The following is a 12,272-nucleotide window of genomic DNA, read 5'->3' as shown; positions in this document are numbered from 1 at the left end:
TTAGTCCATCGACCTTCTACTCTGATACCCCTTTTCAATGCATTGATTCATATTTGCCACCCTTCACCCAGGTTTGGTTGAAAATTGTGTCCCAAGTATGACTGACTCATTGAAATACAAGATCACCACATTGTAGCAATAATTAAGCCATTGACTATGGAGCAAAAGTGTCAAAGCCAGCAAACACTGTTAATTAATGATCGTTATTGTAAAAAATAAAAAGAATTTTTGCAGTAGTTTTGTTAATATAGTTTCATTGGTTTCTTTTCGCTATTTTTTTACCAAGCACTTCCTCCGTTTGGTGGGAGGTATGCTCTGAAGGAACATTGGTGCAAAGAGGGTTTTTTCAACATCATTAACATGTTTTTCACACTGCACTTATTTTCCTTAACCCCAGGAAATTGGTGGTTGGGGGGGGGGTCTTTGCCCCATCGATTTCCCGGGGTTAAGCTTAGCCCACTTTGTTTTTACACTACGTTTTAGCAAAGAGGACTATCACAGTAAATAGTACGGTACTATCTGGCCCTGCAAAAAAGCAGGGTTAGCTGGCTTATTGTGGTCTAGCAACACAATTGCGGTGCTAGGAGATGCAGTATGGAATAAAAACTGGGCTAAGGAGAAGTGGGGCTAAACATTAGCCAATCACAGAACTCAAAATTGCATGTTTATCGCGCTCTGTATGGTAAAATTATCAATATTCATGACCTGTGTGGTTGTCCGGGGTTCAGGCGTTAACCCCGGCTAAGCAAATAGTATGGGGTTAAGAAAGACAGTGTGAATAAAAAAAAAGATAGTATGTGGTTAAGGAAATACAGTGTGAAAAAGCATCATAAAGAATCGTGCGTCGATATAATTGAATCCTGTCAGAGGGCAGGATGAGTGGAAAATCTTATCACGGGGCGCTTGGGAATAATCATTTGCGTCACGAAGATGGAAATCCATCTTTGATCCAACCTTGGGGCACAGATGATGGTGATGTCGCCACGGTAACCCATCCAAATTATGAGACGGAATTGAATGTGCCGGTGTAAGTGAGTTGGAGGTTAACGTTTTCCCTGAACATTCACTTGTGAGATGTTTGCTACACATCCACAAGATACAGGTGTAGCCGATTGTAGAAAAGGTCATCATCTTTGCTAATTAGAAGCATGGCCACTGTGTATCTAGGTTAATTTTCTGTCGCGGCATACTGTTAGCAAAATTGGAAATAGATGAAGTTCCAAGACACCAGCATAGATTGAAAGAAATGATGATGACAAGTGATGTATTTAGATTGTGTGATTGAAGTAGACTACATACAAACGGTCCTTAGCACAATAGGTAAAGAATGGAGAATTTATTTTGAACATTTCCACGATAGGAAAAGATTGAACGAAATCAGTTCTCTGCTATTGAGCATTGTAAATAGGCGAGAGATTATTCCCTCCATTGCATTTAGCTTTTGAGAAATCAGAATTATCATTACATGTACCTCAACATGATGTATATGAGGACAACTCCTTTGGTGGTCAGTGACCAGGGAATGAAATTCATCTCACTTGAAATAAACTTGAGGCATGTATTTCTTTTTTTTCCCCAATTGTTTGCTCATTTTGGCATGAACTCTCAGTGAAGTGTGGAGAAATAACCTGTGACATCATGAATGTTGTTGCCACACCGCGAGCATTTAGCATGAACTTTCAACTTCTGTGATTGGCTGTGCTTAGCCTCGCCTTTTTCCTTGGCCTGGTTTAACAGGTGAACCCTGCTTTCATTAGCAGCCTGGACAGATAGTACTGCACTATTGACCATGCTAGCCCTCTTTGGTAATTCAAAGTCTGAAACAGAAGTGAGCTTTTTTTATGAGGATAGGCCCCACCCAACTTATTTCCCAGGGTTAAGGAAAAAATTTGTAGTCTCAAAAGCATCTACCATACATGCAGAGAAATGGGAGGTTAGATCATATCACAATGTTATTAAATTAGAATGATGAAAGGCTATTTTTGTGCTTTCTTGACTTTTTTCATTAATTTACCCCCCCCCCCCCCGTAAGAAAAATAAAATCACTAGCTTTTTTAATGTGAAATGCTCTGAGGAACTGTGATCACCAGAAGCAAAATTATTAATATTGAGGCCATTATCATTGCTAATATAGCTAATATAATTGCCATTGTATACATGTATTGCACTCTGCAGAACACACAAATTAATTGATATAAGTGGTAAAATAGCCCCAGGATCACCGCCTTCTATATAACTATGGAAAGCTAATGGAACAACCTGTTTCAATGTTAATGTGCATGTGATACTATTAGTGTGTGTTTGATGTGTGTGTGTGTGTGTGGGAAAGGAGGTTATGAACCGATTCAGTGATCAGTGCTGAAAGCCGCAACCCGGGTTACATCTTTGGGACGGCAAAGATGAAGGTTATTTCGGCTCAAGTATCTGCTTATATTGTCATACCACTGCATGCCACTTTCGTATAATCAGTTATGTAAATGATCATAATTATACATCTTTTTTATGTAAAATTTCATAAACGGTATCCACTTTTGTGATGGTCACACTGTACATTGTCGTGGCATGCGGAAATGAATGAGTACATGAATAAATAGATAATTAAATGATATCTGATTGGTATATCTACATGTATTTTAAAAAATCTTTCATTTCCTCTCAGAAGCATTTTTTTAAAATCAACTGAGAAAAAAGAATAGGTGCTGTGTGAGCCTACCCAAATGCTTAGATATGTTCAAATGTGATTTACTCCCTGTTACTAAAGAAATTTGTCTCGCCTATCAGAGTTAATTTTTACTCTAAAATTGAATTTGGCCAACTGGATAAACATCCAAATGTGTGACAAAATCTTATTTAGTCTGTAGAGACTGAGCTGCCTGTGGTTTTGTGTCCAAAGAACATTATCTAAAACATTGAGGAGATAATGACTAACATTACTCTAGTCCTGTAAACCAGGTTTTTAATGTTTGGAAGTATTTAGTGTGGACTATTAGGAATTAAAGGTAAAAGAAAGCAATTGCAGCAAACAATTGTATTTCACGAGAAAACCCTTATAATCAAGGTAAATAACCTCCATGTTCTAGATCTGGTACATTGAAATAAACTCATCTTTGTGAATTCATGAAATCTTAGCTGAAAACTGATAATTCTGATAACTGACACAAAAAGGCTTATTTGGTAAATATGAATTTTGCTTGGATAAATACCTGACAATTTATGTAATTCTGTGATTACTCTGCTCATTTCTCAGCAATTACACATTTTTTCCTGAGCCAATTGGCACATATCTTTTATTTTATATACATACACGTACAAACTCTTGGGTGGTCATTTTATGGGATTCCATTCGAACTCATTTATAGATTGTTACCACAAGTGGTATTGATATACCTTACAGGTGAATAAATGGTGAGGGAAGTTAGCAAGATGCTTCAGAGACTGAATGGGTGATTTTAGCTGTATCCTATAAATGTCAACAAAGTATCATCTCACAATTGTTCTTGTTATGAAATTCGTTCACAGTGATGAAGAGTCGACAAATCAATTTAAAAAATGAGGCTTATTGTTTCCCTCATATCAGTATTCTTGTAATTAGTATGAGCAGGTTTACTGTATTATGCCTGGGTGTCAGTTCTAGAGCCTGTGGTTGAATACTGTCTGATGAGGAGTGGCCTTCAGGGATACCAGTCTGGCCAGGCCTGAGGAATCTCACCTTGGTGTTGAAAGGTATCTCTGTGAAGTGGACTTGACAAGGATGTTGGTGTAATCTGATAAATTGTAGCTGAATTTTGAATGGATTTACAAGGGTGGGGGGGGTAGAAGTGACTAACTTGACCCTATTACAGGACAGATAATGTTGGTTTTGTGAAGATGACCATTGGGGAAATGAGTCTGGCCAGGCCTGAGGAACCTCGCCTTGGTGTTGAAAGGTATGTCTGTGAACTGGACTTGACAGTGTATACTGCAAAACGCAGCAGTACAAGGTTTATGCATTTTCACCGCTTCCCAGTGGAACATTTTCCCAATGGTCATCTTCACAAAACCAACATTATCTGTGCTTTTCACCACCCTCAAGATTGTGAAGTCGTATTGTGTGCATAGCATTGTGATTGCAAAGGGTTTTTACATAGATAAAGCCTACTTTAACACCTATACCTACTCCTCCTCTGACTACTTTGTAGTAGTACTGCTGATACTACTACTACTACTACTACTACTACTACTACTACTACTACTACTACTACTACTACTACTACTACTGCTACTGCTACTGCTACTGCTACTGCTACTGCTACTGCTACTGCTACTACTACTACTACTACTACTACTACTACTACTACTACTACTACCACTACTACCACTACTACTACCACTACTACCACTACTACTACCACTACTACTACTACTACTACTACTACTACTACTACTACTACTACTACCACTACTACTACCACTACTACTACCACTACTACTACCACTACTACTACCACTACTACTACCACTACTACTACCACTACTACTACCACTACTACTACCACTACTACTACCACTACTACTACCACTACTACCACTACTACTACCACTACTACCACTACTACTACCACTACTACTACTACTATTACTACTACTGCTACATGTACTACTCCTGCTATGAATACTGATGACGAGATCTCCTGTGTTGTGCAGTCCAACCTCCACCTAGTCTTTTAGCTCAGACCTCAATTCAGTCAATTGATCCTTTAATCAACAAAAGTGTCTGGAGGAAGTAAAGCAACTTAAGTCAATTAAGGTTCCGAGAAACCTCGATACACATTCCCCATTCAGCTTGGTGGCATTCTTGCAAATTCATTCTGAATAATAAAATGGCATGTTTTGACAAATGTGGCAGTTTGTGACCACAGACTAAGTTTAAGTTTGAAGTTTTGATTTATTTCCATTTTGAAATAATGAACATAACATGAAACATAAATACAAAACGGAATAAACATCCTTAGAAACATGATATTGTAGGAAAATGTTCAGTAAATAAAGGTCTGCGCATTCAGACTAACTGCCATTATGCTTATGAGGTCATCTAATATTAATACCAAGATGAAAATGGAGAGAGATAGCCAATCTTCCTTATGAATGAATAATGAGAAGAAATAGAGAGAATCAGCCCATCACCGATGCAGATGATCTGCTCAATGGAGATATGCTCGATTAAAGCTAAAATTTAGTTTTGATCGCATAATTGCATACGAGCCATTCATTATTGATTGGGAAAGGCTTATTTTGTAATTACAACTGTGAGAGGCTCAGTTCTACAATGTTGAAGAGATAGTGAAATGATTGTTATTGGTCTTTCTAAATTTGTATGCATTGTATACTAGATGTTCTGATAGAGAAATGGGTATATTTGAATTAGGTTTTTTTTATGCAATCATTTCAGGTATATTATCTAGATGTTCATATATTAAAGTGATTGGTTAACATTGGTTTGACTTTTAAAAAATCTGAGCTAGAATGTCACACATGTCACCTGTGTCTTTGATATGTTCCAAAAATGAAGCCCAGAAAAAATTGCGTTCGAAAATTATTATTTAGTGCTTCAAAAATTGAAATATAAAGTGACTGGAAACACCATCTTGATTTCATCCCATACACTTATGTGTACTATTTAGGTGTCTGTAAGACATCTATTTACAAAATCGGGGTTTGCCTTGTAGTTTTAGCTTTTCATTCTCAATGGTTGTTTTCATGGTTTATCAGTTCTTATACATGCACTTGTACACATGTTTCATCTTGGTTTGAGAATTCTTTAAATCAACTGCTCACAAAGTTAAACAATACTTTTAAAATTTCAGGACATATAAAGACCATGTATTATTTGAACAATGTTCATTTCTTTTTTTGTACTCATACTTTTCTGAACTATACATTTATATATTGAAACAATGTTGTAATGAAAATGAATGCATGTCTTCAATGGAAGAACTTGATCTCCCCTTTAAAAATGCTGCTTGATTAAAGCGATCCATCTCTCGTGCGGTCAAATCTGTCGTGCTGACCGTAATGAGCGACTCCCTTGAGTAATAATTGGAATCAAATATGGGTCAATGAAATGGTGCCTTCATTTCCCAAGAAAGTAGAAAATCTGAAGCATAACCTCCCCCCCTTCCCTGCCACTGTAAGGATGAAATAGCATAATAAAGTATTGCTATAGCTATACTTTGTATTTGTGCCCCACCCCACTTCCTGAATGTGCTTCTGATAGGTATTACTATGCATGTTTCTGATTAATGCTTCCTTAGAAATATGAAATACCACCCCTCCCCAACCACCATCACTATTGGAAGACATAAATGCTAAAATATGTGTATGCAAGTGTATGGGTAATTTTTATACATTTCTTGGGGGCATATATATTTAAATTTTCACACAATTTTGAATTTCTTTCCATAGAAGTCAGATTTTTGTGCATTGAAGAGCCCTTGAATTTTTATCTTTTATAATTTTGTTTCAACTGAAGTGACGTCTCTAAAGAGAGTTCCATATGGTTCTTTTCACTTAGAAGCAAACGTCACATTTCAAAGTCTTTCCCTTTGAGCTCACAAAATGAAAACCAGGGAGAGTAGCAAATAAGAATACCATCTGTGAAAAGTAATTTTGCTCACTTGTGATGTGTGTGGAAATTAACTTCTTGACATCTATTTTTATTGCACAAATGCTCATCATACAATATTTAATCCCCCCTCCCTCTCTCTCTCTCTCCTCTCTTTCTGCAGATGTGTATCCAGTAGCAATGTATCTTTGTCCACCCCATCCGATTCCACAACCATCCCTTGGCCTCTTGATGCTTATGATTAGAAGAGAAGAATTAGCAGAATCACTAGCAGACATCTACATCTGGGAAAGATGAGCATCCTCAGATGTCATCCAGGCTTAGTGATGAGAAAACATCTTGTTGTCTCACCCGTACACACAGCTTCCAAACCCAACATTGTTTGCATCGTGACTGCAGCATATTATACATTTAGTCTTAGAGCCTGGTGCCTGCCAACATCATCCCAACCATATGGGACTACACATCATTCATCAGTCCCGGTACGGAGTTTGTTTAGGACACAAGAGATACCTTGTAAAGCAGAAGCTTCCGGAGCCACGCATCAAGAAGATCTACAAAGTCAACCGGCATGACTCTCCGATCCATGCTGATGTTTTTTCTCTTCTCCTTGCCGTCTGCAAAGGGAAGAGGGAAAATAACAAGAGAACCTGGGGGAAAGAATTGTTAGTAAGATTTGACTGAAGCTGATCAAACTGCAGAAATCTACTCCGTGAACCCTATACCACGTTGTCTCTGGTCATGCGATGCCAAGATTGTTTTTTTGCATCGTCAAATAACTTGTATTTCATGTTTGAGTAGTGTGCGGAGAAAGTACACTTGCAGCAAATGTATTCACTTTCAAAGCCACAAGGCTAATGAAGTATTCATGCCAGAATTTAATCAAATGTAGACATCGATCAATCATCACTGTGATTATGAAAATAAGGAGAATGATTTCACCATGATATTGCCACCTACTAATCCCATTGAATGCATGCTAACAAGGTTTGAACAAGGAATTCTCAAGCTCGGCAATCACACATGTTAAGCATGCTTCCAATAATGCAATCCATATTGATTCAATTTTGTAATTAAATCATAGTAGATCTATGACTACATCTAACGTACCAGTAATATTGTGGTTTAATTTGTTAAAATGCATAAATTCAATGCTTTTGCCGTTCATCATCTCAATCGGATGGCATGGTTTCAGACAAGTCTGAGAGAGCATTCATGTCGGCATGTACAGTCTTGTGTTGACTTGATCGATCGATCTGTGGATTGAATATTCAGAATATTTTTAAAATCATTCAGTGTACATTATTCAAGTAATGATGAGAACTGTTAGGTTACACAGAATCTTGTAGGATATTTATTCTTCATCATAGATAAAAAAAAAATTAGAGTATAATATTTCTCATTTTTAATATGTATTTTATCTCATGAGCCTAAGGCAAAGTATAACAAGTGAAGTAGCCATTTTGAGGCTACTTGTAATTGTGTGGCTACTATGTATGATATTTGATTGTGTTAAAGTATCATTCCAGATCGTTTGAAGGAACTACTCAGCTACAAATCAAATTCCTTGATTAAGCAAGCATATCCTGCAGTTTGTATTCACAGGATGAGTCTATTTGTATATTTGTTTTTTTACTATTCCAGATAAAGCTGTTTTATCGAGACTAGGCTTGATATCTGATGAGGGCGGCACTTCAGCTCATGACTAAAGCTAGGCTGACGCTTTCACGATTCTGTGGTGCGCACTGGCATGACTCGAGTCGTGCCAATGCGCAAACTAGTCGTAAACTGGCGTGAACTGTGTGTAAACCTTTCGTGACTGCATGCCGTTGATGGACGAGAATTTTGAGATTCTTTTTCAAAATTTTGGTCATGACAAACTTTAGTGACCAGGTCATGAACTATGTGCAAAGTGTTCATGAACTCGTCCAGACGATGCGTGCCAGTGCGTGCCAGTGCACTCCATGCAACGACTGTCAAGAACAGCTCACGTTGTATTCACGAATATGGTGTGCCTAACTCGTCATGCCAATGAAGGAAGAGCGTAAACTATCCACAAATTATTCGTGAATTCGTCGTGCCACTTTGTGTCAATGTGGACACTGATGGGCACGCATTTGTGAACTATTTATTAACTCGTAGTGAACAACACAGGAGCCTCCCAGTTCATGCCCCAAAATGGCACTACTTGCCACGACAAAATCGTGGCCAAAAGTGTCGGCCTGGCATTACTCTCTGAAGTGATTGTGATATTTGAGTGACTGTTGACTTTTTGTAATAGCATGGATGCCTTAACAAGTGACAAAATGCAATTTTCTTTGTTGTCAAAGAGTATTTGAATGCCAAAAACTAGCTAGAGGTATGATCCTACCCTATACAACTCGTATTGTAGTTTATCAAGTAATATTTGAATTGTAATGTATTTTTACCCCCTCCCCAATTTTCTTATAATCTAGAATTAAACTATGTAATTTATTTCATGGTTAATGAGTTATTAAGGAATGAGTAAAGGACTGAATCTCTAACCCGTGCCCCCCCCCATTTTTATTAAATATGGATATGAGTACCTTACCCCTTTAAGCATATTTCAAAGTGATGCTAAATATCCGAGAAGTGCATGTGATCACACAATCCATGCAAATTCAAAACATTGGGCTTATCTGTACTCAGGTGTACATGCAATTATTTCAGTGTCATCAAAATATTGTCAAATGTCTCATTGCACCAGTGTTTACTTTAATGTAGTAAAATAGTATATTTCATGCATAATCAATGTGTTACCCAAATCAGTGTTGCATGACATGTAGGCTTAGACGTAGAGAATATGTTTCAATGCTCATTTTAAACACTATTTCATGCTATGTGAACACACTTGCCTTGTAGGTTATCACTGAGACTTCCTGTTGGTAATGTATGAATTAAAAGTATGATATGTACTATTTTTAAATGATATTTGAATCATATCCTGGATGCAAAGAGATGAAAAAGTAAAATGAATTGCTAAAAATATTGTACTCAAATAAAGTGTGCCATAAACTGTGTATTCAGCTACAAATATTTATTTTAGACCTGGGCGAGCATTTATATTTCTTCTCTATTCTATCTCTATTTTTCTTCTCATATTTTTCTTGTTCTTTATATAAATTTTCATGAAGAATGAAGGAAATAGATTGAACTGTCATATTTGTTGGCATTGTCCTGTTTAAGCCTGTATCAGTTTTTGGTAAATATAAACTTTATTCATTTTCAAAGTTTGACTGCATTGCCAGATAAATGAAAGAATATTTCTTAATATAATTACTTAATTACAATATCAATGAAATTTAAGTGTTCACCACTTCATTTTTTTCTTTGTCGTAGACTATTCCTTTCTTGATCAAATATTTCAGACTACCACATGTCTCCATTAAAAAAATCATATTCATGAAATAGAAATATATGTTTAGTTGAATTTAGTTGTCTATACTTCTACCATGAAACTTAAGACCAATATTTATATTTTGTGATGAGGTATACAATTTAATTTGTAATGAATATTAGTATTCAACTGAAAATTGTTCAGCCTATACCACCCACTACAAAAGGTAGGAAGTTTATTACTCATCGTCATTATGATATTTCCTTCAACTTAGAAAAAAGACAAGATATTAATTGTTTAAGATCAAATCAAGCCCTTTGTATTCCGTGTATATAATTTTCTGTCATTTTTTCATATTTATATTGTTATTGTGCTTTATTGATAATGTGATATTGTATAACAAGTCTTTTATTAGAGTTATTAAAATGACATGTACAATTGAGTTAACTCATGTGCCGTGTTTAGTTGACTGTTCCAATTTAGTTGTAATTCACATCTTCAAGTAACAATGAATTAAAGAGAGAGAGAAAGAGAGGAGGGTGGAGAGAGAGAGCAATTTGGAATATCAATGTGAATCAGCAGAAGACAACTTAAAAGACAAGTCCACCCCAGCAAAAGGTTAACTTGAATAAAAGGAGAAAAATCCAACGAGCATAACACTGAAAATTTCATCAAAATCGCATGTAAAATAAGAAAGTTATGTCATTTCAAAATATCGCTTAATTTCACAAAATAGTTATATGCACATCCTGGTCGGTATGCAAATGAGGAGACTGATGACGTCATCCACTCACTAATTCTTTTGTATTTTATTATCTGAAATATTCTAATTTTCTACCCATTGTCAAGTGAAGCAAAGATTAATTCCTCCCTGAACATGTAGAATTAGCATTGTTTGATATATGGTTCAGTCAAGTTGATCTTTATTGTCAAATCTGTGAAAAATGAAATATTGTATAATTCAAACAATAAAAAACAAAAGAAATAGTGAGTGAGGGACATCATCGACTGTCTTATTTGCATGTCACTGAGTTGTGCATATCACTGTTTTGTGAAAAATAAACTTTGAAACGTCATAACTTTCTTATTTTACATCTGATTTTGATGAAATTTTCAGCGTTATTCTAGTTTGATTTTTCTATTTTTATTCAAATCAACTTTTTTGCTGGGGTGGACTTGTCCTTTAAAGGGATGCTCTGGGCTGAGAATATTTATATCTCGATAAATAAAAATAATAAAATTCACAGAGCAAATGCTGGAAAATTTAACAAAATCGGATAACAAATAACAAGATTATTGAATTTTAAAGATTTGCATTATTCTGGTGACACAGACTAGGCATGTCTTCATGAATATTCATTAGGTGGGCAGATGATGACATATCCCCACTTGTTCTTTTATATTTTATATAGTATGAAATTCAGTTTATTCAAAACAAATTTACCAAGAACTAAAACGATTGGATTTGACAACTGATTAAGTGCATTAGTTGTTTCTTGCTGCAACTTATTTCATCATAATTGAGACACATCATTGTACACATTTATGAAAAAATGAAATAATTATGATTTCGTGTAATAACACAAAGAAAAAGGAAAGTGGGGATGTGACATTATCAGTGCACCTAATGAATATTCATGAAGACATGAATAATGCAAATATTTGAAAATTCAATAACTTTGTTATTTGTTATCCAATTTTGATGGAATTGGCAGCATTTTGCTCTGTGAATTCTACTCTATTTATTGAGATATAAATATCCTTGGCCCAGAGTATCCCTTTAAGATGAAATAATATTACAATAATGCAGGGCATCTCTATACTGCAGTATATCTCTATACTGCAGTATAGGGATGTATAGAGATGAGTCTTCAGTACCTTCTTGGCTCTACTGCAGGTGGAGTAATATGGATGCCATCCTGATGGAGATTGGCTGAAATAGTGATTTTTCCAATTCTGAAACCCCTCAACTCCATCCATCGTAGTCGTCAGCAGCGTGGTCATCCTCAGAACGATGCTTTCTGCATCAATGATAGTGAAATAACCTCAACCTTCGATCAGGTGGAGCAATTACAGTTGAACTGCACCAATGACTTCCGAAGAGATTATCTCGCTACTCATTCGGTAGAAAGAACTCGGCTATTCAATGATTCCTGGTACAAACTATAAGCTATGTTTTTTCATGTTTAAACAGTTAAAGGGGGAGTTTTTCTTTACGTCAAGTTAATTTTAATACAAGGAGACAAATCAAATGCTTTGTTAAGGGGTTGGGAACTAACTGAGTGAAAAATAGCTAGTCTTTAAGTTAACATA

Source organism: Lytechinus variegatus, chromosome 2 (genome assembly GCF_018143015.1).
Source record: "Lytechinus variegatus isolate NC3 chromosome 2, Lvar_3.0, whole genome shotgun sequence".
Taxonomy (NCBI): domain Eukaryota; kingdom Metazoa; phylum Echinodermata; class Echinoidea; order Temnopleuroida; family Toxopneustidae; genus Lytechinus; species Lytechinus variegatus.
Note: the sequence above shows the minus strand (reverse complement) of the source record.